At 42.5% G+C, this 27,351-nt stretch overlaps 1 protein-coding gene across 1 annotated transcript in view; it reads right to left on the bottom strand.

Moving 5' to 3' along the window:
* STARD8 (StAR related lipid transfer domain containing 8) overlaps positions 1 to 21,919 on the bottom strand; it is a 60,381-nt gene extending 38,462 nt beyond the window's left edge. The window contains exons 1-2 of the mRNA XM_075835646.1: positions 21,852 to 21,919; positions 9,543 to 9,624 (exon numbers count right to left, since the gene is read on the bottom strand). The gene's annotated coding sequence lies outside the window, so the exon portion shown is untranslated. The remainder of the gene's footprint in view (positions 1 to 9,542; positions 9,625 to 21,851) is intronic.
* Positions 21,920 to 27,351: the final 5,432 nt, after the last annotated feature.

The following is a 27,351-nucleotide window of genomic DNA, read 5'->3' as shown; positions in this document are numbered from 1 at the left end:
GAACTACAGCAAGAGAGCTGTTCGAATGAATTACATACATAGTTAGTAGGGTTGAAAAAAGACATATGTCCATCAAGTTCAACCAAGGGATGGGAAAAAGCGAGGAATGAAACACAATTTCTACACATTGACATAGGAGCTGATGTTTTTTCGTTATAGGAAATTATCTAAGCCTTTTTTAAAGCCATCTACTGTCCCTACTGTGACCAGCTCCTGCGGTAGACTATTCTACAGATTCACAGTTCTCACAGTAAAGAAGGTTTGTCGCCTCTGCAGATTAATCCTTTTTTTCTCCAGGGGGAGTGAGTGCCCCCTTGTCTTATGAGGGGGTTTTACATGGAACAGGTTTTCACTATATTTCTTTTATGGGCCATTCATATATTTATTATCTCTTTTCAAGGCTAAATAGGTTTAATTCTTTTAATCCTTCCTCATAACTTAGATTCTCCATGCCCCTTATTAGCTTCGTTGCTCTTCTTTGTATTTTTTCCAACTCCAGGGCATCCTTTCTATGAACTGGAGCCCAGAACTGAACTGCATATTCTAGATGAGGCCTCACTAATGCTTTGTAAAGTGGTAATATTACATCCCTGTCCCGCGATTCCATGCCGCTTTTAATATACGAAAATATCCTGCTGGCCTTTGAAGCAGCTGATTGACATTGCATGCTGTTATTTAGTTTATGATCTACAAGTACACCCAGATCCTTCTCAACAAGTGAATCCGCCAGTGTAGCTTCCCCTAGGACATATGATGCATGCAGGTTGTTGGTACCCAGATGCATAACTTTACATTGATCTACATTAAACCTCATTAGCCAAGTGGACGCCCAAACACTCAGTGGGTCCAAATCAGCTTGCAATTTATGGACATCTTCCATAGCAGGAACTATACTACATAGCTTGGTGTCATCTGCAAAAATAGAAATAGTGCTATTAATCCCATCCTCTATATCATTAATAAATAAGTTGAATAATAGTGGTCCCAGCACTGAACCCTGGGGTACACCACTTATAACCGGGGACCATTCAGAGTAGGAATCATTAACTACAACTCTCTGGATACGGTCCTTGAGCCAATTCTCAATCCAATTACAAACTATACTTTCTAAACCTATAGTCCTTAATTTACACATTAGACGTCTACAGGGGACAGTGTCAAATTCCTTTGCAAAGGCCATAAACACTATATCCACAGCGGCCCCTCTGTCTAGGCTTCTGCTCACCTCTTCATAAAAACAAATCAGGTTAGTTTGACAACTTCTGTCCTTCGTAAAACCGTGCTGGCTGTCACTTTTAATAAAAAATGTTGTCACATAATCCTGTATAGAGATGAGCGAACCGGGACAACCGAACCCGGTTCCGTCCGAAACATCGTGAAAAGTTCGGTTTGCAGCGAATCCGAACTTCACCGGGTTCGGCCAAACCCGTTTTGACCGAACCCGGCTACATTTTGGCACCTGCCACATGTTAGATGTAAAATGGAGGATTTCAAAATATCACCTGACATCAGGCTACCCCATAATGCCTTGCAAACGGCTCTCCCAGCCAATCGGGAGGCAGCATAGGGGCGGGCTCAAGCCTGCAATAAAAGTCTATGCACGGAGCTCAGAGGCCATTTTAGAGACAGGAGCTGTAGGGATAGCATCTCTGTGCAGTTAGGGAAAGCTTTAGGAATCTAAAAGCCAGGAATCCAGCAATCGAAGGGGCTCATCCACTACAGCGGGAGTCTACTCTACTCTCAACAATCAACATCCAAATTGCAATACAAATTCTCCATTTGCCAAGCCAGTGTGTGAATAAGCTTTTATAAAGGGCTCATCCCCGTTGCATGGGTTAACATAACAATCCAACTTGCAATACAGGCAGCCTTTGTAGTACTGCAATGCCCAGCATTCCCTGAGTGCACCGCGGCGTGGCTGATAGAAATTCTCATTCATTGCCATTTGCCAAGCCAGTGTGTGAATAAGCTTTTAGAAGGGGCTCATCCCCGTTAACATAACAATCCAACTTGCAATACAGGCAGCCTTTGTAGTACTACAACGCCCAGCATTCCCTGAGTGCACCGCGGCGTGGCTGATAGAAATTCTCATTCATTGCCATTTGCCAAGCCAGTGTGTGAATAAGCTTTTAGAAGGGGCTCATCCCTGTTGCATCCAACTTGCAATACAGGCAGCTGAGGCAGTCTTTGTAGTACTACAACGCCCAGGGCCAGCATTCCCTCAGTCAGTGCACAGTGGCAGATAGAAATTCTCATTCATTGCCATTTTCCAAGCCAGTGTGTGAATACGCTTTTAGAAGGGGCTCATCCCCGGGGTTTTGATTCAACTTGCTGCACTCCAGCAGTGAAATGTCTGGTAAAAAAAAGGTTGTGAAAGGACGGGGTAGAGGAAAAAACACCCATGCCATGTCCTCTTCCAGTCCAAATGTTGGATCTGTTGGTGCCAGACCCAGTACCAGCATTTGTGGCACAAGACATGTGCCCAGTTCCACTAATAGAAGCAGCCATGTGCCTGCTGGTAGTTGTAGCAGTATCAGCAAGCCAGACTTGTCCATCTCCTCCGGTGGGCGGGTTAATTTAGACAATACGGCCATTGTGGACTGCTTGGCTGGCATCTCAGCAGGAAGACTGACGATCTGGCTTCAAGCCAGGTTTCGTTGGATTCCAGATCTTCTACAGTTCCTTGGCACAGTGACAGTAGTAATATGAGTATTTCTAGCGTTTCCATTCCATCATCTATGTCTTCACTCCCCCTTCCTAGCGGGAAGCCATCTTTCCTGAAAGTCCTAAGAGACATCTCCTCGGGTGCGAAGGAAGATACTGAACAACATAGTGATGATGATTTGTTTTCCGCGAGTCAGCCAACGGAGGTGGAAGCGGTGTCCGAGATGCATAGCTGTGGTAGTGGGGGTGTTTGTGGTAGCCGTGGTGGCAGACGCAGTAATGAGGGGGGGCATGGAGCCCGCCATGATGTCACATCACATTCACAACACAGTGACAGAAGTGGCGGGGATGATGATGTTGTTTTAGACAGGACGTGGGAACCAGGTGACGAGATGATGACGGCGTCAGAGGAGGAGGGTAGTAGTGGCGTCACTGGCAGGGATAAACCTACCAAGCCGAGGTAGGGGCAGAAGTCAATCTGCAAAACGTTGCAGCGGTAGGGTCAGCTCAGTAGCCGGTGACGGCGACACTGATGCTACTGGTGTAGGCTCCCGAAAAAAGCCTGCCAGACAAGGGGCAAGTTTGTGTGGTGGTGGTAGTGGACGTGGTACTACCTCTTTACGGTACTCTGCCGTGTGGCAATTTTTCTGTACCTTCCCGGAGGACAAAACATGGCACAGTGCCCTATCTGCAAGCAGAAAGTAAGGCGTGGGCAGGGCAGCAATGTAGGAACTACCGCTCTACGTAAACACATGGAGCGGCATCACAAGGCCATGTGGGACAATCGACATGCCCCACCATCATGTACATCTAATGAAGACCCCTCTGCCGCTGCTGCTCCAAGTCCCTGTCATCTAAGTAGTAGCCAGGCCTTATCCACCATGTCGTTGTCATCATCATCATCACTGTCATCTAGTGCTCCTCCTAAGTCCCGTCAGTTATCCATTACGGAATCGTTGTCCAATAAGCAACAATATATACCCAGTCATCCACTTGTCGTGCGGCTTAATTCACACCTGGCTAAGTTGTTGGTGGTGCAGTCGCTGCCGTACCACCTGGTCGACTCCGTCGGCTTCAAGCAATTGATGGCGTGCGCTCAGCCTAGGTGGCGAATACCTAGCCGCCATTACTTCTCCAAAACAGCTGTCCCTGCCTTGCACAAGCACGTGGAGGAAAAGGTGGGCCAGTCCTTGCAATTATCCGTGTGCAGCAGGGTACATGCCACCGTCGTCACGTGGAGCAGCAACTATGGGCAGGGACAGTACATGTCTTTCACGGCCCACTGGGTCAATATTTTGCAGCACCACCGCAGCAATGCCAGGCATTACCACCTCCACGCTTGTATCTTTCTGGTTCAACTCCGGACACCAGGCGCCTACCATCCTCCTCCCCCTCCTCCTCCTCCTTGCCCTCCTCAATGGAGGTCTTCCCGTCCCCGACAGGACACAGCGTATCTTCCACTCCTCCTCCCTCCTCTTTTCATAGGTGCAAGGTGAAGCGCCACAACGCTGTCTTACACCTGCTGAGCCTGGGCGAGAAAAGCCACATAGGGCAGGAGCTGCTGTGCATCAAGGAGGAAATCGCACGCTGGCTGTCTCCTCTGAAACTCACACTGGGCAATGTTGTCTCTGATAACGGGAAGAACGTTGTGTCTGCACTGCGTCCAGGTCACCTGACACACGCTCCTTGCATGGCACATGTGATCAATCTGGTCATAACACGTTTCTTAAAGAGGCTCTGTCACCAGATTTTGCAACCCCTATCTGCTATTGCAGCAGATAGGCGCTGCAATGTAGATTACAGTAACGTTTTTATTTTTTAAAAACGAGCATTTTTGGCCAAGTTATGACCATTTTTGTATTTATGCAAATGAGGCTTGCAAAAGTCCAAGTGGGCGTGTTTAAAATAAAAGTCCAACTGGGCGTGTATTATGTGCGTACATCGGGGCATTTTTACTACTTTTACTAGCTGGGCGTTCTGACGAGAAGTATCATCCACTTCTCTTCAGAACGCCCAGCTTCTGGCAGTGCAGACACAGCCGTGTTCTCGAGAGATCACGCTGTGACGTCACTCACTTCCTGCCCCAGGTCCTGCATCGTGTCGGACTAGCGAGGACACATCGGCACCAGAGGCTACAGTTGATTCTGCAGCAGCATCGGCGTTTGCAGGTAAGTCGATGTAGCTACTTACCTGCAAACGCGGATACTGCTGCAGAATCAACTGTAGCCTCTGGTGCCGATGTGGCCGACACGATGCAGGACCTGGGGCAGGAAGTGAGTGACGTCACAGCGTGATCTCTCGAGAACACGCTGTGTGTCTGCACTGCCAGAAGCTGGGCGTTCTGAAGAGAAGTGGATGATACTTCTCGTCAGAACGCCCAGCTAGTAAAAGTAGTAAAAACGCCCCGATGTACGCACATAATACACGCCGACTTGGAGTTTTGCAAGCCTCATTTGCATAAATACAAAAATGGTCATAACTTGGACAAAAATGGTCGTTTTTAAAAAATAAAAACGTTACTGTAATCTACATTGCAGCGCCTATCTGCTGCAATAGCAGATAGGGGTTGCAAAATCTGGTGACAGAGCCTCTTTAAAGTCATATGTTGGTTTGAAGGGTGTGCTGGCCATGTCCAGGAGGGTTTGTGTTCGCTTTAGACGTTCGTATGCATTTAAGCACGCCCTCCTGGACTTGCAGCGTCAAAACAATCTCCCAGAACACAGCCTGATTTGCGACGTTCCAACACGCTGGAATTCCACCCTGCACATGTTGGACCGTCTGTACGAACAGCGGAAAGCCGTGAATGATTTCCTGATGCAGCAGACGGGCAGCGTTTGGAGCCAGTGTAATTTCGAGCTCAGGCACTGGCAGCTGGTTAGAGAAGCATGTCGCGTTTTGAGGCCCTTTGAAGAGGCCACACGATTTGTGAGCCGTGACGCTAGCGGAATGAACGATGTTTTGCCGCTGATATTCATTATGGAGCAAATGCTCACAGCGATGATTCAGCAAAGGATGGAGGAAGGATCACATCTGGCTATGGATGTTGAGGAGGAGGAGGATGAGGAAACAGGACCTGAAGAGGAGCTGGATTTGGAGATGGAATCACAGGAAGGGATAGGGGACGAGGCAGCCGCACAACATGACAGTGATGGTGATGACGAGGCTGACGACGACCTTGATGATGGACAACCTTGGCAGTATGGGGCGGAGATGCAACCAACCGGGCCCTCTGAAACACTGGCCAGGATGGCGAGCTGTATGCTTCGTTACTTGCGCGCTGACTGTCGTATTGTTAGCATGAAGCAAAGAGATGAGTACTGGATAGCCACACTTTTAGACCCTCGGTATAAAGCCAGAATGGGGGAGTTTTTTGCGCCTTGCGAGAGGGAGGCAGAATTGGCTTATTATCGAGAGAAGCTATGCAGCCAGCTTGTCATGGCTTTCAAACGGCTAACACCTGCTGCAAGCATGTCTGACCGGGGGGCCACTCTCCTCTCCCCACTGTCTCATCGTTCCACCGCCTCTGGCAGAGCTACCTCTGTAATAGGCGGCAGCAGCAGCCAATTCAGTTTGGAAAATATGATGACAACATTTTTACATCCAATATCCCGACCTGACACACATCGTAGTCACCAAAGGGATGTTGACCATCACCAGCACCTCAACAACCAGGTTCACTCGTACCTGGACTGTGCCCTTTCTCCGTCAGAAATCCTGATCCCAGACCCCATGGACTTCTGCGTCAGCAGATTGGATCATTGGCAAGAACCGGCCCAGTTTGCCATGGGTGTACTGTCTTGTCCACTATCCAGTGTAGCGTCAGAGAGGGTATTCAGCGCGGCAGGGGGCTTCGTCACCCCTAAGCGAACAAGATTGTCCGCCAACAGCTTGGAAAATCTCGCGTTTCTGAAAATGAATCAAGCGTGGATCGGTCAGGATTTTAAAACCCCTGTGCCTGATGCCAAGGATTAGATCTGACATTGCTGCTGCTGCTGCTGCCGCCTGCTACTGCCGCCTGCTACTACGGGATTCTGTCCTGTCCACTCTTTTTTTAATGTGCCGCTGTTGGTGCTGCTACTAGTTCTACCACCAATCCACCCCCAGTGCCGTCTGCTACAAGCAGGCCTGCCCCACCACAGGGCTTTGTCCTGTGACTGTCCAGTCCCTTTTAATGTGCTGCTACTACTACTACCACCCTTGCTGTCCGTTGGCTACCTCTACTACCACCAATACACCTCCACTGCCGTCTGCTACAATCAGGCCTGCCCCACCACAGTCTTTTTTTAATGTCCTCTTTTTATCTTGGGGATTGTAAAATTCTGCCACAGTTTATTTTCCACATGTTTTGTTCCAAAGGAAGCCTTGGCTTGATCTTCCATGTTGTCTGTGTCTGCCTAGTAACCGACGCCGGTCCTCATACACAGCACAGCACCATCCGCAGTACCTCTGACAAGTCTCAGAAAAACAACCACAGGGCTTTGTCCTGTCCACTCTTTTTTAATGTGCTGCTGTGCTGTTGATGCAGCTACTACTACCACCACCAGCCGTGCTGTCAGTAGTCCACCACCACCACTACTACTACCAGTCAACCACCACCAATCCACCCCCAGTGCCGTCTGCTACAAGCAGGCCTGCCCCACCATAGAGCTTTGTCCTGTGACTGTCCAGTGTCTTTTAATGTGCTGCTACTACTACCACCACCACCCTTGCTGTCCGTTGGCTACCTCTACCAACACCAATACACCTCCACTGCCGTCTGCTACAAGCAGGCCTGGAGGGCTTGTGAAAAGCCATTGCTTGTTGCTTTTACATCCATGTATGGATGAACCCCGGCAGGCATCTGCCAATAAAAAGGGTACATTTTTGGAGGGCTTGTCAAAAGCCTTTGCTTGTTGCTTTTACATTACATCCATGTATGGATGAACCCCAGCAGGCATCTGCCATTAAAAAGGGTACATTTTTGGAGGGCTTGTGAAAAGCCATTGCGTGTTGCTTTTACATCCATGTATGGAAGAACCCCGGCAGGCATCTGTCACCATAAAGGGTAAATTTTTTGAGGGCTTGTCAAAAGCCATTGCTTCTTCTTTTACCACCTTATATGTATGAACCCTGGCAGGCATCTGCCGCCAAAAATGGCTAATTTTTGTACCTTTTTTAACAATGCATTAAGCATACAACATGCACAAGTGCAGTGGTTTCTGTTAGTTATCACCGTGTCCCATCTGTTTTCCTATAGCCATACATGTTGGCGTAACTTTGACACTAACTTTGCCTTAAAGACAGCTCAAAAGTACTTGGATACACTCATGGGTGACCTAAGAGTGTTATACAGGGCTTCTAGGGCTTTTAAACAGTGTTATACACGATTTTTAGGGGCTTTCTTGTATTACAGGTTCGGTCAGAATCGAACTTTTTCATGAAATTCGGCGAACCAGCCGAACAGAACTTTTCATAAGTTCGCTCATCTCTAAACCTGTATATTGTCCCTTAATAGCCCCTCAAACATTTTTCCCACAATGGATGTTAAACTTACTAGTCTATAATTACCCGGGGAAGACCTACAGCCCTTTTTCAAAATAGGCACCACATTTGCCCTGCGCCAGTCTCTTGGCACTATACCAGTCACTAGAGAATCTCTAAATATTATGAAGAGGGGGACAGAAATAACTGAACTAAGCTCTTTAAGAACTCTTGGGTTTAACCCATCTGGTCCCGGAGCCTTGTGCACATTTCTTTTTATTGAACTTAGCTTGAATCATATCTACATTCAGCCACTTCAGTATATTAATTGATGTATTAACAGCACTGGCTACATCCAATAGAATGTAAATCTTTTTATTTATTTAAATATTCATTTTACTAAGATACTTTTATAACTGAACCCTGTTGTATTTATATTCAAGGGAGAGTAGCAAGTTGGAGAAATATGGAAAAAGTGAAAAGACTAAAGGGTGGGGTGGAATGGAGAATGAGTCACTCAAAAGGTGTTTGGGAGCAAAATTATATGTCCAACGGCGGTATAAACTGCATTTCCACTCGTCAGAGCCAAGTAGCCACAGAATATACACAGACTTGTAAGATCTGTGCTCAGGTGAGTGATGTCCTAACAAGGAACGGACCATGCTGTTCCCAACAGTGCCTTTTATCCATTGACTTGTTCATTACTGGAATCTCTGTATATACTCTGTGAGGAGGATAGAATTCAGGCTCTAAATGCCCTGGTGTCTGAAGACTGATCAACTCCATGTGAAATAAATTCACTGTTTTCTCTCTCTCTTTTTTTAATTTTGGATTTCTGGAAAGGCCTTAATCAGTCTTTATTTCTCAGAGTGTTCTGTACATTATATGCCTTAATAGTACCACTATGTTCTATAGCGCAGATGTAAGCAAAAACTTCATGTGGATCACATTAAAAAATATTATTGGCTTAGAGGACAACTATTGTAGTAAGTAATACTGTATTTAGAAGTTCTCTCTCTGTGTAAGAATCAATAATAAGCCTGGAAATCTAGAGAAACTACAAACAGCTTGGTGCAAACAATGAGTGTGCCATCACTGAATGAGTATTAGGGTATGTTCACACGCTTAGCAAAAAACATCTGAAAATACGCAGCTGTTTTCAAGGGAAAACAGCTCCTGATTTTCAGACATTTTTAAATTAACTAGCGCTTTTTACAGCCATTTTTTAGCTGTTTTTCTATAGAGTCAATGAAAAACGGCTCCAAAAACGGCTTAAGAAGTAAAATGCGCTTCTTTCTTGCGGGCGTTTTGAAAAACGGCCGTGTAAAAAAAAGATCTGCTTCCGATTTTTCGCGGCTGAAAATAAGCCGTGTGAACATACCCTTAGAGTTGGTTCTTACTAAAAACGTGTACACTACCTGCACAGGGATTTTAGGGAATCTTGATCCAAAAAGTTATGGTCTCTCTTTACATAAGCAATATCCACGGGAAACTGGGAATCTGAAAAAGAAAAAGTATATAGTGATTAAACTAATATATTGAAACTAAACCTGAAAATTCAAAAATATCATTTAACTACGTTGTGATAAAAAGCAGAATGATCTGTTATAAAATCAAAGAATTTTAGATGCTTTAACCCCTTTACTACCATAGTCCTCTAGTGATTTACTATCAAATTATTGCCCAAGAGGCCAAGACCACCACAGATAATACCACTACACTCGGCTAGCTTCATTGTACATGGGGGCACCCAGCTGGCATTGTTTATAGTGGGCACTCTGCTAAATAGGAGGACGGTATAAATTGAGACCCTCTGATGGTGCGGTTAATGTGTGCACTCTGGCAGTCTATATAGGTGGCATTATTTACTTACTCTCTATGGTGACATTCATTTTATAATAAGGGGACTGTCTGTGTCATAAAGTACATGTGCATCTATTTGTATTGGTGTGCATGCTGCATATGCATATCCATACTTGACACCCCCTTGTACAGTGAAGGAAATAAGTATTTGATCCCTTGCTGATTTTGTAAGTTTGCCCACTGTCAAAGACATGAACAGTCTAGAATTTTTAGGCTAGGTTAATTTTACTAGTAAGAGATAGATTATATAAAAAAAAAAAACAGAAAATCACATTGTCAAAATTATATATATTTATTTGCATTGTGCACAGAGAAATAAGTATTTGATCCCCTACCAACCATTAAGAGTTCAGCCTCCTCCAGACCAGTTACACGCTCCAAATCAACTTGGTGCCTGCATTAAAGACAGCTGTCTTACATGGTCACCTGTATAAAAGACTCCTGTCCACAGACTCAATGAATCAGTCTGACTCTAACCTCTACAACATGGGCAAGACCAAAGAGCTTTCTAAGGATGTCAGGGACATGATCATAGACCTGCACAAGGCTGGAATGGGCTACAAAACCATAAGTAAGACGTGGGGGGAGAAGGAGACAACTGTTGGTGCAATAGTTAGAAAATGGAAGACATACAAAATTACTGTCAATCGACATCGATCTGGGGCTCCATGCAAAATCTCACCTCGTGGGGTATCCTTGATCCTGAGGAAGGTGAGAGCTCAGCCGAAAACTACACGGGGGGAACTTGTTAATGATCTCAAGGCAGCTGGGACCACAGTCACCAAGAAAACCATTGGTAACACAATACGCCGTAATGGATTCAAATCCTGCAGTGCCCGCAAGGTCCCCCTGCTCAAGAAGGCACATGTACAGGCCCGTCTGAAGTTTGCAAATGAACATCTGGATGATTCTGAGAGTGATTGGGAGAAGGTGCTGTGGTCAGATGAGACTAAAATTGAGCTCTTTGGCATTAACTCAACTCGCCGTGTTTGGAGGAAGAGAAATGCTGCCTATGACCCAAAGAACACTGTCCCCACTATCAAGCATGGAGGTGGAAACATTATGTTTTGGGGGTGTTTCTCTGCTAAGGGCACAGGACTACTTCACCGCATCAATGGGAGAATGGATGGAGCCATGTACCGTCAAATCCTGAGTGACAACCTCCTTCCCTCCACCAGGACATTAAAAATGGCTCGTGGCTGGGTCTTCCAGCACGACAATGACCCGAAACATACAGCCAAGGCAAAAAAGGAGTGGCTCAAAAAGAAGCACATGAAGGTCATGGAGTGACCTAGCCAGTCTCCAGACCTTAATCCCATCGAAAACTTCTGGAGGGAGCTGAAGATCCGAGTTGCCAAGCGACAGCCTTGAAATCTTAATGATTTACAGATGATCTGCAAAGAGGAGTGGACCAAAATTCCATCTAACATGTGTGCAAACCTCATCATCAACTACTAAAAACGTCTGACTGCTGTCCTTGCCAACAAGGGTTTTGCCACCAAGTATTAAGTCTTGTTTGCCAAAGGGATCAAATACTTATTTCTCTGTGCACAATGCAAATAAATATATATAATTTTGACAATTTGATTTTCTTTTTATTTTTTTATATATAATCTCTCTCTCACTGGTAAAATTAACCTAGCCTAAAAATTCTAGACTGCTCATGTCTTTGACAGTGGGCAAACTTACAAAATCAGCAAGGGATGAAATACTTATTTCCTTCACTGTATATATATATATATATATATATATATATATATATATATAGCGCAACTAGTAAGGAGCAGCACTGTAGCCTAAAAAACCTTCACGGTTGGTGCAAAGCTTCAAGGGGGCAACCAACTCCCTATTTGATGTAGAGAAAAAGTAGTAGGGAAGCAGCACTCAAGTAAAAAAATTTAAATCACCAGAACATCAGACAGCGACGTTTCACTCTCTCAAAGAGAGCTTTTTCAGGCAATACAAAAACAGTGTATACAAGGTGTATATAAGTATTCATTAAACTTCATAAGTGATCAATTGCACTAAAATCCAACACAGTATCATCTCAACATGTAATACATTAAAAAAAACGTATATTCGATACAGTGATGAAGTGCCATATACAGAAAATAATGTGTTCAAAATCCATATATAATATTTCAATATTCAAAAAGTGTTAAATACATCATTAAGACATCACATGTGTTATCCCCATATTCCAATTAAAACCATATCAGCGCTCACCATTACACGACATGTTGGATACCACATGGAGTAAGTACAGTGAATAGCGATGTCCTCACCGCTAGGCTGCGCATGTCCAATGAACAAGAATGTTCATCAGGTATAACAGGTCATGTGGTCAAAATCAGTTGGACCGTACAAAATATTTTTGAGACTTTATAGATCTGGCACATGCGTAAAAATTGACTGTATTTCATCACACAATCTCAAGAGACGGGGTATGATCAATAGAGATAAAGAGCACTTCAGTGCCATTTTGGATCAGGGAATTATACCCATTCTGTTCTAATAGGCGAGAAATCGTCACACTATATAGAACTGAATATAGAAAAAAATAAAACCTTAATAAAAATACGTCATTAAATCCTCAGGCCTCAAGTGTATATATAAAAAAAAAAAGGGAGAGAACATGGATACATATTACGTCTCGCATAATCCATACAGCCAATCCATCAATTAGGAAGTTTAAGTGGTTAAGCACGTCAGCTAAAGATCTGTAGTGTGTCAACACTGTCATAAATGACAAGAGACAATGTATAAGTAACAGAGTATAGTATCCTCGGTTATATGCTATAGCATGCTTGAGAAAGGTCCTATTGCAGGACTGAAACATTGCACTGTCTGATGAGAATATATATATATATATATATATATATATATATATATATATATATATATATATATACACATACACATACACATATACACATACACACATACACACACACAGTGAAGGAAATAAGTATTTGATCCCTTGCTGATTTTGTAAGTTTGCCCATTGTCAAAGACATGAACAGTCTAGAATTTTTAGGCTAGGTTAATTTTACCAGTGAGAGATAGATTATATATAAAAAAAAACAAACTGAAAATCACATTGTCAAAATTATATATATTTATTTGCATTGTTACATAGTTACATAGTTACATAGTTAGTACGGCTGAAAAAAGACACATGTCCATCAAGTTCAACCAAGGGAAGGGAAAAGGGAAGGAAAAATTTCTACACATAGGAGCTAATATTTTTTTGTTCTAGGAAATTATCTAACCCTTTTTTAAAGCCATCTACTGTCCCTGCTGTGACCAGCTCCTGCGGTAGGCTATTCCATAGATTCACAGTTCTCACTGTAAAGAAGGCTTGTCGCCCCAGAAGCTTGAACCTTTTTTTCTCCAGACGGAGGGAGTGCCCCCTTGTTTTTTTAGGGGGTTTTACAAGGAACAGGATTTCACCATATTTTTTGTATGTGCCATTAATATATTTATATAAGTTAATCATGTCCCCCCTTAGTCGTCTTTTTTCAAGGCTAAATAGGTTTAATTCTTTCAATCTTTCCTCATAACTTAAATTCTCCATGCCCCTAATTAGCTTCGTTGCTCTTCTTTGTATTTTTTCCAACTCCAGGGCATCCTTTCTATGAACTGGAGCCCAGAACTGAACTGCATATTCTAGATGAGGCCTCACTAATGCTTTGTAAAGTGGTAATATTACATCCCTGTCCCCCGAGTTCATGCCTCTTTTAATACACGACAATATCCTGCTGGCCTTTGAAGCAGCTGATTGACACTGCATGCTGTTATTGAGTTTATGATTTACAAGTACACCCAGATCCTTCTCAACAAGTGAATCCGCCAGTGTAGCTCCCCCTAGGACATATGATGCATGCAGGTTGTTGGTACCCAGATGCATAACTTTACATTTATCTACATTAAACTTCATCTGCCAAGTGGACACCCAAACACTTAGTTTGTTTAAATCTGCCTGCAATTCATGAACATCTTCCATAGTCTGAACTATATTGCATAGCTTGGTGTCATCTGCAAAAATAGAAATAGTGCTATTAATCCCATCCTCTATATCATTAATAAATAAGTTGAATAATAGTGGTCCCAGCACTGAACCCTGGGGTACACCACTTATAACTGGGGACCAATTAGAGAAGGAATCATTGACCACAACCCTCTGGATACGGTCCTTGAGCCAATTCTCAATCCAATTACAAACTATATTTTCTAAACCTATAGTCCTTAATTTACCCATTAGGCGTCTATGGGGGACAGTGTCAAATGCCTTTGCAAAGTCCAAAAACACAATCCACAGCGGCCCCTCTGTCTAGACTTCTGCTCACCTCTTCATAAAAACAGATTAGGTTAGTTTGACAACTTCTGTCCTTAGTAAAACCGTGCTGGCTGTCACTTATAATGCTATTTATTGTCACATAATCCTGTATATAGTCCCTCAATAGCCCCTCAAACATCTTCCCCACGATGGATGTTAAGCTTACTGGTCTATAATTACCCGGGGAAGACCTAGAGCCCTTTTTGAAAATAGGCACCACATTTGCGCTGCGCCAGTCCCTTGGCACTATACCAGTCACTAGAGATTCTCTGAATATTATGAAAAGGGGGACAGAAATAACTGAACTAAGCTCTTTAAGAATTCTAGGGTGTAACCCATCTGGTCCCGGGGCCTTGTGCACATTTATTTTATTTAATTTAGCTTGGACCATCTCTACATTCATCCAATTCAGTATATCAACTGATATATTAACAGCACTGGCAGCGGCTACATCAGCTGCTCTTTCTTCAGTTGTATATACAGAGCTAAAGAACCCATTTAGTAACTCTGCCTTGTGCACAGAGAAATAAGTATTTGATCCCTTTGGCAAACAAGACTTAATACTTGGCGGCAAAACCCTTCTTGGCAAGCACAGCAGTCAGACATTTTTTGTAGTTGATGAGGTTTGCACACATGTTAGATGGAATTTTGGGCCACTCCTCTTTGCAGATCATCTGTAAATCATTAAGATTTCGAGGCTGTCGCTTGGCAACTCGGATCTTCAGCTCCCTCCATAAGTTTTCGATGGGATTAAGGTCAGGAGACTGGCTAGGCCACTCCATGACCTTAATGTGCTTCTTTTTGAGCCACTCCTTTGTTGCCTTGGCTGTATGTTTCGGGTCATTGTCGTGCTGGAAGACCCAGCCACGAGACATTTTTAATGTCCTGGTGGAGGGAAGGAGGTTGTCACTCAGGATTTGACGGTACATGGCTCTATCCATTCTCCCATTGATGCGGTGAAGTAGTCCTGTGCCCTTAGCAGAGAAACACCCCCAAAACATAATGTTTCCACCTCCATGCTTGACAGTGGGGATGGTGTTCTTTGAGTCATAGGAGGCATTTCTCTTCCTCCAAACACGGCGAGTTGAGTTAATGCCAAAGAGCTCAATTTTAGTCTCATCTGACCACAGCACCTTCTCCCAATCACTCTCAGAATCATCCAGATGTTCATTTGCAAACTTCAGACGGGCCTGTACATGTGCCTTCTTGAGCAGGGGGACCTTGCGGGCACTGCAGGATTTTAATCCATTACGGCGTAATGCGTTACCAATGGTTTTCTTGGTGACTGTGGTCCCAGCTGCCTTGAGATCATTAACTAGTTCCCCCCGTGTAGTTTTCGGCTGAGCTCTCACCTTCCTCAGGATCAAGGATACCCCACGAGGTGAGATTTTGCATGGAGCCCCAGATCGATGTCGATTGACAGTCATTTTGTATGTCTTCCATTTTCTTACTATTGCACCAACAGTTGTCTCCTTCTCACCTAGCGTCTTACTTATGGTTTTGTAGCCCATTCCAGCCTTGTGCAGGTCTATGATCTTGTCCCTGACATCCTTAGAAAGCTCTTTGGTCTTGCCCATGTTGTAGAGGTTAGAGTCAGACTGATTAATTGAGTCTGTGGACAGGAGTCTTTTATACAGGTGGCCATTTAAGACAGCTGTCTTTAATGCAGGCACCAAGTTGATTTGGAGCGTGTAACTGGTCTGGAGGAGGCTGAACTCTTAATGGTTGGTAGGGGATCAAATACTTATTTCTCTGTGCACAATGCAAATAAATATATATAATTTTGACTATGTGATTTTCTTTTTTTTTTTATATAATCTATCTCTCACTGGTAAAATTAACCTAGCCTAAAAATTCTAGACTGTTCATGTCTTTGACAGTGGGCAAACTTACAAAATCAGCAAGGGATCAAATACCTTATTTCCTTCACTGTATATACATACACAAAGTATACACACACATACATATATACATACATATACACATGTACAGGATTCAAGAACTTGAGGACACATTAAAAAATTGGCCTTTGTGGAGGACTTTAATGCATATATGGAAAAGTTACGTATATCCATTAACAAACTCCGATCTGAAACCGGAGGAAACAAAAAAGAAGTGGTATAGAGACCAGATGGATTATAAAACAGGACTGGTCTATACTTGGCTTAACACATCTGATTTTACATTGGGCCTTCCAAAAAAAGATCGTAAGAGACGCAGTTTTGATAAAACCACCAATAATAAGGTACATCAACAGGGACAAAGCCCAAATACGGAAGATTTTTTAGACAATACCTATATACACATATATCGGTTTGATTCATGTGATGTGGGTATTGACACTAAAATTGTTAATAGTGAATTTTGTCTTAACAATTTTGGATTACATAACAAAAGTAATTTTCAGCCGCCAGTATTAGAACATCCTATTGTGGCGTTCATGGATTTGATTAAAAAATATATATTGAAATACTACGCATTAAAAATCAGGATGAAGATTTTAAATATCCTAACCTCACTACTATGGAAATGTTGGCCATTGAGGAATTTGTCAAGGACCACGACCTCACCATCAATCTTGCGGATAAGGGTGGTGTGGTCCTGGTCATGGACACTATTGTATATATGAAGGAGGCACATAGACAGTTACAGGATAAAAAGGTCTATAGGTTTCTGACTAATGATCCAAAATTTGGCATTGAGAGAGGGATCATAACTTTAGTTAACCAGGCCCATGATGAAGGGGTTATTGATTTCGTCCTAAAAAAACCAAACATTCTTATCATTAAACATCCTAATACGCCTTACTTATATGTATTATCCAAAATTCATAAATGTCTTGTATCGGGAAGAGGCTCATTGCTGAATAATATGTCCATTTTCATAGATAGAGAATTGAGGGACTTTGCTACTAACACCAGATCATAGATCAGAGATACTTCAAACTTTATTAGGTGACACCACCTCAGGGAGCAGTGCTTGGTTCCTTTGACGTGGTGTCACTTTACACAATCAATCACAATAGGGGTGTGGAGGCTGTTAAACATAGATTGCTGACATCGGAGTATATTGCACCATGTTATGAACTGATAATCTCTCTTCTGGAGCTCAAATTGAACAACTATTTTTCATTCAACGACAAGTTTTATTTACAGCAGAGGGGGACGGCCATGGGGTCTACATGGCTCCAACATATTTGTTGATATGTTGGAGGAGATGTCAATCTATGTATCCCACCATTTCTCTCATGTTCTGAGGTGGTGGCAATACTGAGATGACAACTTCCTCATTTGGACAGATACAGGGGAGTCTATTCTAGAGTTTCATACTTTTTCTTTTTTTAATCACATTGATTCAGATATTCAATTTACCGTTACTTATTCTACTGAAACAAAATCAAATTTTTGAATGTTTCGGTGAATATCAGGGATATCTTCCACACCAATCTTTATATTAAACAAACTGATCGTAACACACTACTCAGATTTAAGAGCTGTCACCAAAAGAAAATGGTACGCTCTCTCCCATATAGTCAGATGCTCAGGGCAAGACGCATATTAGACGATGACACTAATCTAGACCAGACCTTAGATCAGATGGTCTTTAATTTTTCACAAAGATTACCCAAGACAATTATTACATACATATAGAGAGAAGATGAAGGATATACCTAGGGAGAGCCTCCTTCAGAATATACGTGACAAACTTGTAAATAGTCGGACTAACAAAACATGTATAACAGGTCAACAGATCTTAGACCTAGGAAAATGGGCAATTTTTCTTGTCTCCATTGCATCAACTGTTGTCTCATGTGTAGGGGTAATGTTTTTGTACATCCCCTTACACAGGGGTAACACAGAATTAAACAATATCTCACATGTGACTCAGATTGTGTGGTATATGTACTTTGGTGCCTCTGTATGTAGGTGAGACTACCTGTGATTTCAAGACCCACTTGAATAAATCACAGGTATTCTATCTGAAAGATGCGATTTACCGGTGGCAAAACATTTCTCCGACCTAGGACATACCGAGAAGGACCTTGGATTTATGATATTAGAACCTGTTTGGCTCTACTAACTGGGGTATTATCATTATTTTTGCTTTTTAATGTGTCCTATTAATAAACGGAGGACGTGCATAAACTGGAACATTAGTTTCATCGTCTACCTCTAAGTACAGGGAGACTAAAATAGTCTCTCAGCCTAAGCTCTACTTTTGCCTGTTCCGCAAACACGAATACAAGGTTTTTTCGTGGAGCAGTCACGGTTCATGAAGGCATAACAGGGGCACACGAACCTTGCATTGGGACACCAGTGTTCACGGAAGTGTGAATCTGGGTCCTTGAGCCTACCTGTGGAGCAATAAATAATATAATACTGAAAACATAAATATATATATATATATATATATATATATATATATATATATACACATACATATATATATATATATATGGCAGGTGGGCTAACACTTTTTGATCAAAATGTGCACTAAGAACCTCCCTATTTGTAAGTAGATTTAGCTTTAGTGCATATTTATTTATATTTAGTGGTTTAGGTGGCATTAGTGTTGCAGGGTGCTGTCGCCATTTTTTGTCTGCTGTATTTCTGCAGTCACAGGTGTTCTTGCACCTGCATACATTTTGTATCATTTAGTTGGAATGTGCTGTTCAACTTTTTGTTGTGTTTATGTGATCCATATATGTGGGGTTAGTGACTGCCTCCACTTGTTGTTCTTGCACTCCTCCCATTCTGCCCTGGGTGATTTTAATCAGTTCAATGCTGGATCCTACCATCCCCAGGTATATATGTAGGCTTAGTCCCAGTTCTGGGTGTATGTGCAGCGTAGGTTCCCACCTTACAGAGGTCGCCTTGTCGTGGCAGGTGGGCTAACACTTTTTGATCAAAATGTGCACTAAGAACCTCCCTATTTGTAAGTAGATTTAGCTTTAGTGCATATTTATTTATATTTAGTGGTTTAGGTGGCATTAGTGTTGCAGGGTGCTGTCGCCATTTTTTGTCTGCTGTATTTCTGCAGTCACAGGTGTTCTTGCACCTGCATACATTTTGTATCATTTAGTTGGAATGTGCTGTTCAACTTTTTGTTGTGTTTATGTGATCCATATATGTGGGGTTAGTGACTGCCTCCACTTGTTGTTCTTGCACTCCTCCCATTCTGCCCTGGGTGATTTTAATCAGTTCAATGCTGGATCCTACCATCCCCAGGTATATATGTAGGCTTAGTCCCAGTTCTGGGTGTATGTGCAGCGTAGGTTCCCACCTTACAGAGGTCGCCTTGTCGTGGCAGGTGGGCTAACACTTTTTGATCAAAATGTGCACTAAGAACCTCCCTATTTGTAAGTAGATTTAGCTTTAGTGCATATTTATTTATATTTAGTGGTTTAGGTGGCATTAGTGTTGCAGGGTGCTGTCGCCATTTTTTGTCTGCTATATATACATACATATACACACATACATAAATAAAAGTAAGGCGGATAGGAGCAGCACAAGTGCAGATTACCAAATAAATGGTCGGTGCTAAGCTTCAAATGATAGGAGTGACTTCTCCCCATATGATGTATAACAAAAAGACAAGAGCATGGAAGCAGTACTCACGAAAAAAAGTGAAGTTTATTCACCCAACAAATGCAACGTTTCACTTCCTCAATGGAAGCATTTTCAAGCTTTGGAAGTGGAAACGTTGCATTTGTTGGGTGAATAAATCACTTTTTTTCGTGAGTGCTGTTTCCATGCTCTTGTCTTTTTGTTATACATACATACACTCGGCAGTTGAATATAATAGCTTATGGATATGAGCAATATGACTGATCAATTGCATGTCCTCCTGTTTTGTTTTGTTGGATCGCTTTGTTGTCAAACAGATCTAATATAAATAATGCACAGTTCAGATTCCTTCTGTGACGGCTCTTTTGGCTATATTATGTATTGTAATGTTCAGCGAGGTTCTATAAAGCTTTCCGTGCCTGTGCACTAGGTTAGACTCCGTGTAGTTGCTACCCAACGAGTTACTTTCATTGTGATCGCGCGAGCATGCGCAGTGTTGCCTGGAGGACGCCAGGTAGCTAGACATCACATGGATGTTTGCCGTAAACTTAAAATCATGGATTTACATACAACTTCCCGGATTCGTGAGTGGCCTTGTAATCCCAACCCCTGTAACACATCGTTGCATTTTTTATTAAGTGTTAATCAAGCTTAAATACGCTTATTTTTAATGTTTGCTTATATTTTTATCACTGGATATTTAACACAGTAACGTAATTACATTATTGTACTGGATGCTTTTTTATAATTATTTATATTTGTACAATATCTGAATGCACACTTTTTTAATGATATCTCATTATGTAAATGAGACACATACTTTATATACTACGTGTGTTGATGTATCACTATGCTTGAAAAAGGTTCCATAGTAGGACGGAAACGTTGCAGTTTTGTGTTGACTGAATAAACTACAACTTTTGCTTCATTGGAGTTCTGTGGGAGTATATATATATATATATATATATATAAATATAAATTTCCAATGAACATATATATATATATATATATATTTTATATCTCAACAAAGAAATGGTTGCAGCACTTCAGAAGTAGTTGTATAAAGAATGCGGTTTATTTAACCCATGAAGGAATTGCTACGTTTCAGTCTTCTCAGCAGGACCTTTCTCAAGCTGAGAGGACTGAAACGTAGCAATTTCTTCATGGGTTAAATAAACCACATTCTTTTTACAACTACTTCTGGAGTGCTGCAATCATTTCTTTGTTGCTGTATCTAAACGACAATGTTGATGATGACGGTCAAGTACGCATAGCACCATCTACACTGTACATTTGAAGTGCTGCTTTCTTCTAATATATATATATATATATATATATATACACACACACACACACATACGTTACAGTTTATGTTAGCAGGGAATAGTCTACAGCTGATTCACCACTTCCCTCAGGAAAAGGAAGGAGGGTTTTGCACTTAGTTATGAGCTTTGGTTGTTAGCAGTTGCTGTCGTCTTTGTTTATTTGGGAGCTGTTTTTAGGTGGGGGTGATCTGGAAGTCACTTGGTCAGACAATGGTTGGCCTGACACTTCCCCATGATGCCATGCTTCCAGCTATTGTTCAAGAACTCTGTTCCATCCTTCTCAGCCCCGTGTAAGTGTTGGAGCCTTGATTCCTGAGTTTGTGGCTCAGACTGAAAGACGTTTACTTTGGGGTAAGCAGTAGAGGCCAGGGCCCCAGTGCCAGACAACACAGACACAGGAAAGCTAGCTCTAAATGTACCCATTAATAAAAAGACGCAGGTAAAGGATGATAAAGAAGACCCACATAAGGGATATGGAGCCCCTTTAACTGTACATTTACTTTCCAAACAAAGCCATAAAACTTGGAGGATCAGGAACTAACTGTAGTAACAACACTACTAACCCTAATATTGTTTTTCCATAAGGACCATTTTTTAAGTGTCACACATGTTAGAAAAAATTAAAATTATTACCTTCATACAATTGTGCATACTGGGGGAATCCTGCAGCCCGCAACCAATCACAAGCTTTCTTCGCCTCGACGTCTGTGACAAATGAAGAAATTAATAAAACATTATTAGTTGTTATTATGTTCCCATACATTTATTTAACAAATAAACCAATCACCAATAACAAACTCCTCGAGTCGTCCATTTCTTACATTCGAAGACCTTGTGTAGGTATTTCTATTAATGGAAAAGCTGGTTGACAGCCAATGTAGAAGCCAATGTAGCTCATACAAAAAAGTTTTCCCTCTGCTTTCCCAGACGACTGAAAGCAAACATGTGTTTAGCTATGCATTTAAACATCCCTGGCCTCATAACAGGGCATAATCAGAATGAGTTTTCCTATTCAGAACCCTAGGAAAGATGGGTGACAATTCTTTACAGTAAAATATCTTTCTATCCACCTATCATAACATAAGGGCAGTTATGTGAGAGTCTAGAACAGAGTTTGTACTTCTATTATCAGTACTAATTTGTATTGTATTCAGAATTCACACAATAAATGACCATATATCCCTTACCTCACATTACAATGGAAACACGTACATTTATTAAAGCCATACTTACCCAGAACAGAAAAAATTGTGACGGAAAAGTCGTGTATTAAAGGCACATGTCAGCTGATTTGCACATCATTTTTAGAACCCATTGAGAATGTCCCTCTCCTGCACGTTTCTATAGCTCCCCCTCCATTACACTCTGACAAATAGTTTCCACTGCTAAATACTTTCCAGTAGGAGCGGATAGAAGACATTTACAACCGTTCTCTCATTTTTAGATCATCACTTTAAAGCATGCTGCAGGATGAAAAGTCCACAGTACTATGACGATGTGCACACGGGACTTTCTGTAAACTTTACCAATGTAGATGCAGATAACTTATTTTGGAAGAGGACTGAATCTAGCTGGAGGCCAAATGCTGTAAAGCCATTATAGTCTACTGTTGAGTCATTTGTAGGAATGTTGTCAGTAGGCTATCATTACACTGGGGCACTTCCTATGTCAAATATTCATGAATGTTCCAATGTAGCCGAATATCCCATAAATCACAGAACACAAGTCAGGTCAGACAATGGTAAACATGACTTCATCTTTGTGGCAAGACTAGACCCAGCATGCTTTCCAAGTGTCCATGTCCTTCAAGAGTCTAGTTCAGATTGTAAGGCTTTAGTGTCAGCGAGCCACACAAGAACATTAGGTCAATGAAGCATGTTCCTGCAATGAAGCTTCTTACCGCTTTAAAAGGGATATCTCACCAGAGATCAGGCTCTGGGAAATTATTTTCACTGTAACATTTATATGCAAAATATATCTAGCACATTTTATTTATAAGCACACTTAACCTGTGCACTGCTGGTCAGGACCTCTGTGAGAGCACTAGAATCCTGCTTTACAAGAAGTAACAGAAAATAAGAATTCTGCCATATATTATGGATTTGTTATAAAACACACATCACTTTATTGTCTACATACGTATATACCATGCTGTAATTTATTGCAAGGTGTACAGACTTTAAGGGTGTATATGGACAGTGACGTCAGGGGCCAGGTCTATCAGCGGAATCCCCAGACAGAGTTCTCTGGCTGGGGATTCCACTGCTAGAGAGAGCCCCAGTAAAGCCATCTATAGGGAGGGGTGTGTAGCGCTGTCCACAGGGTGGGGTGTGTGGCGTGGCACTATCTACAGGGGGTGTGCGCGGCGCTCCTCCTTTGGCCTGCTCTCTGCTTTCACGCTGTCAGAGGGCTGCATATGACCACTTCAGGGGCCGCGTTGAGACCTCTGCGCTAGCCAATCTGATCCCATCCCATGGAGGAGCTACTATAGCACAAATTGCTCAAAAAGTGAATGCTGGCTATGATAGAAGGTGTCATAACACATAGTGCATCACAGCTTTCTTCTTTGGAAGTTTCATAGCCGGAGACCGGTCAGAGTTCTTACTTCTGAAAGCTCCTACAATGGGTATGTGAGTATCAGAACTGGACCATGGAGCAATTGAAGAAGGTAGTCTAGTCTAAAGAATCATGGAGACAGCACCAGGATGCACTACGGGAAAAAGGTGATGCGGTACAAGCAGTGTGATGCTCTGGGCAATGTTCTTTGACAAGTATCACCTACCTAAACATTGTTGCATACCAACAGTTCCCTAATGGCAGTGGCCTCTTTTAGCAGGAAAATGTGCCCTGCCACCCTGCAAAAATTGTTCAGAAATGGTTTGAGGAACATGACAAAGAGTTCAAGGTGTTGACTTGGCCTTCAAATTCCCCAGATTTCAATATGGTTGAGCATCTGTGGAATGTGGTGGGAAAACAAGTCGGATCCATGGAGGCCCCACTTCGAAATCTACAGGACTTAAAGGATCTGCTGCTAACGTCTTGGTGTCAGATACCACAGGACACCTGCAAAGGTCTTGTGGAGTCCATGCCTTGACTGGTCAGAGCTGACTTAGGCCACGACAGATGACTACACAATATGAGGCAGGTGTTTTTAATTTTATGGCTGAGCAGCATATACATGCTCATCAGACCAGGCCACTCTTCTATTTGCTTCCTGGTCCAGTTGGGATACTCACGTGTCCATTGTACACATTTTCGGCGATAGATAGGGGTCAGCATGGGCAGCCTTAGGCTGGGTTCACACGACCTATTTTCAGACGTAAACGAGGCGTATTATGCCTCGTTTTACGTCTGAAAATAAGGCTACAATACGTCAGCAAACATCTGCCCATTCATTTGAATGGGTTTGCCGACGTACTGTGCCGACGACCTGTAATTTACGCGTCGACGACGCGTAAAAATACAGCCTCGGCAAAAGAAGTGCAGGGCACTTCATTGGACGTTTTTGGAGCAGTTTTCTCATAGACTCCAATGAAAACAGCTCCAAAAACGGACGTAAAAAACACCGTGAAAAACGCCGCGAAAAACGTCTGAAAATCAGGGGCTGTTTTCCCTTGAAAACAGCTCCGTATTTTCAGACGTTTTTGGTCACTACGTGTGCACATACCCTCAAATGCAGAAATGTACCGTTTATTCTGACACCTTTCAAATCATAGCCAGCAGTATATTTTTCAGCAATTTATCCTATAGTAGCTCTTCCATGGGATCAGAGCAGAAAGGCTAGCTTTCTCTCACCCAGTGCATCAATCAGAGGAGTAGCTAGGTCAGGGGTGGGCAAACTTTTTGACTCGCGGGCCACAATGGGTTCTAAAATTTGACAGAGGGGCCGGGCCAGGAGCATTTGGAGGGAGTGTTTGGGCCGGATATACTAAAGCATTAAATGTAGTGTGTGCAAACCTCATAGCACAGTAAGAACACTACAACCCAATTTATTAACTGTCTTTCAAATGTGAAAAATAGCCCTTATCAGTTAATAAATTTGTCTCAAGGAATATGCAAGATATGGCATTTACATACTATTTTGCAGATACTGGGAGGAGGAAATGTAAATAGATTAAAATAACATACGCACTGTGATTTATCAAGAAAAAAGTTCTGTTGACTCTGTAAATTAGCTGCCAACCTCTGAGCAGTAGCCGCCCGTTCTTGTGTTGACTGCTTGCTAGCATAGTTTGCATGCTTCGTGGCAAAGTGACGGCTGATATTGTACTCTTTGAAAACCGAAGGGCTTAATGGTGACGTGAAACGAAGTGAAAATTAAAGTGAAATAAAGAGAAATACGCGCCACATTAACCCCTTAATGACCGGGCCATTTTGCACGTTAATGACCAAGGATTATTTTTTGTTTTTTCATGGTCGCATTCCAAGAGTCGTAACTTTTTTTTTATTACGTCGACATAGCCGTATAAGGGCTTGTTTTTTGCGGGACGAGATGTATTTTGTAATTGCACCATTTTTAGATGCTTACAATATATTGATTAACTTTTATTAACTTTATTTTAGGAGAGAATTGAAAATAAGCAGCTATTCCAGCATTAATTTTCACGTTATAAATTTACGCCATTTACTATGCAGCGTGAATAACATGTTACCTTTATTCTACGGGTCGGCACGATTACGGGGATACCAAATATGTCAAGGTTTTATATGTTTTTCCTACGTTTGCACAATAAAAACCCTTTTAGAAAAAAATTACTTGTTTTTGCATCGCCGCGTTCCAAGAGCCGTCATTTTTTTATTTTTCCGTCGATGTGACCGTATGTGGGCTTGATTTTTGCGGGCCAATGCGTAGTTTTCATTAGTACTATTTTGGGGTACATAGGACTTATAGATTAACTTTTATTTTATTTTTTATGGGGGGAATGGGAGAAAAGAGAGAATTTTGCCGCTGTTTTTTGCGGGTTTTTTGGACGCCGTACATCCGGCGGTTTCATTAATGTGTTCATTTTATTGGTCAAGTTGTTATGATCGCGGGGATACCATATATGTGTATGTGTTATTTGTTTTTTCACTTTTACTGAATAAAACCACTTTTTGGGCAAAAAAAGTAGTTTTATTTGATTTTGACTGTAATTATTTTATTTTTTTTCAACAAACTTTATTTAACTGATTGACATTTTTTTTTTAAGTCCCACCAGGGGACTTCACTATGCGATGTGCCGATCGCATATATAATGCTTTGGTATACTTAGTATACCAAAGCATTATTGCCTGTCAGTGTAAAACTGACAGGCAACCTATTAGGTCATGCCTCCGGCATCGCCAAACGGGCAGTTGCGGAAGACAGACCTGGGGGTCTTTGTTAGACCCCCGGCTGTCATGGAAACCCGACGGCGACCCGCGATTTGTTTGCGGGGGCGCCGATCGGGTGACAGAGGGAGCTCCCTCCCTCTGTCAAACACATTAGATGCCGCTGTCACTATTGACAGCGGCATTTAATGGGTTAAACTGCCGGAATCGGAGCGCGCTTCGATTCCGGCAGTTGCAGCAGGAGCCAGGCTGTGTATAACAGCCGTGCTCCTGCCGCTGATCGCGTGGGTACACTGGCAGTACCCGCGCCATCACAGGACGGATATATCCGTCCTCCTGCGCGAACTAGCAGCTGCTGAGGACGGATATATCCGTCCTTCGGCGTTAACAACGGTCAATGTGTTTTGAGTGCGCCATCTATTGGGAAAACGTGGGCATTGCAGGGAAAGGGGAAAAAAAAGGAGGTTTTTACTATGATTTGGACAAGTTCGGCGGGCCGGATTAAAAAGCCTAACGGGCCGTATGTGGCCCGCGGGCCGTAGTTTGCCCATGTCTTAGCTAGGTTCTCCAGCACCCGGGGCAAAGATTCAGTTTGGCGCCCCCCCCCCCCAACCTCTCTCCCGACATCTCCTTCCCCCTCGCCCGTCTTTGTTTTCTCTACCAATCGACGTGTCATTGCTTTTTATGTAACACATTTGTACATCTTACAAGCAATATGGTTCTATACACAACACCAGAACCAAGCTCAGTACATAAATACAACACCAGCACAAATACAGCTCAATTTAGTGCAACCCCTGCTGTATAGGTGTGTACGGCGTAA

The sequence above is a fragment of the Rhinoderma darwinii genome, chromosome 8, assembly GCF_050947455.1.
Source record: "Rhinoderma darwinii isolate aRhiDar2 chromosome 8, aRhiDar2.hap1, whole genome shotgun sequence".
Lineage (NCBI taxonomy): Eukaryota > Metazoa > Chordata > Amphibia > Anura > Rhinodermatidae > Rhinoderma > Rhinoderma darwinii.
This window is presented reverse-complemented; position numbering and strand designations above follow the sequence as displayed.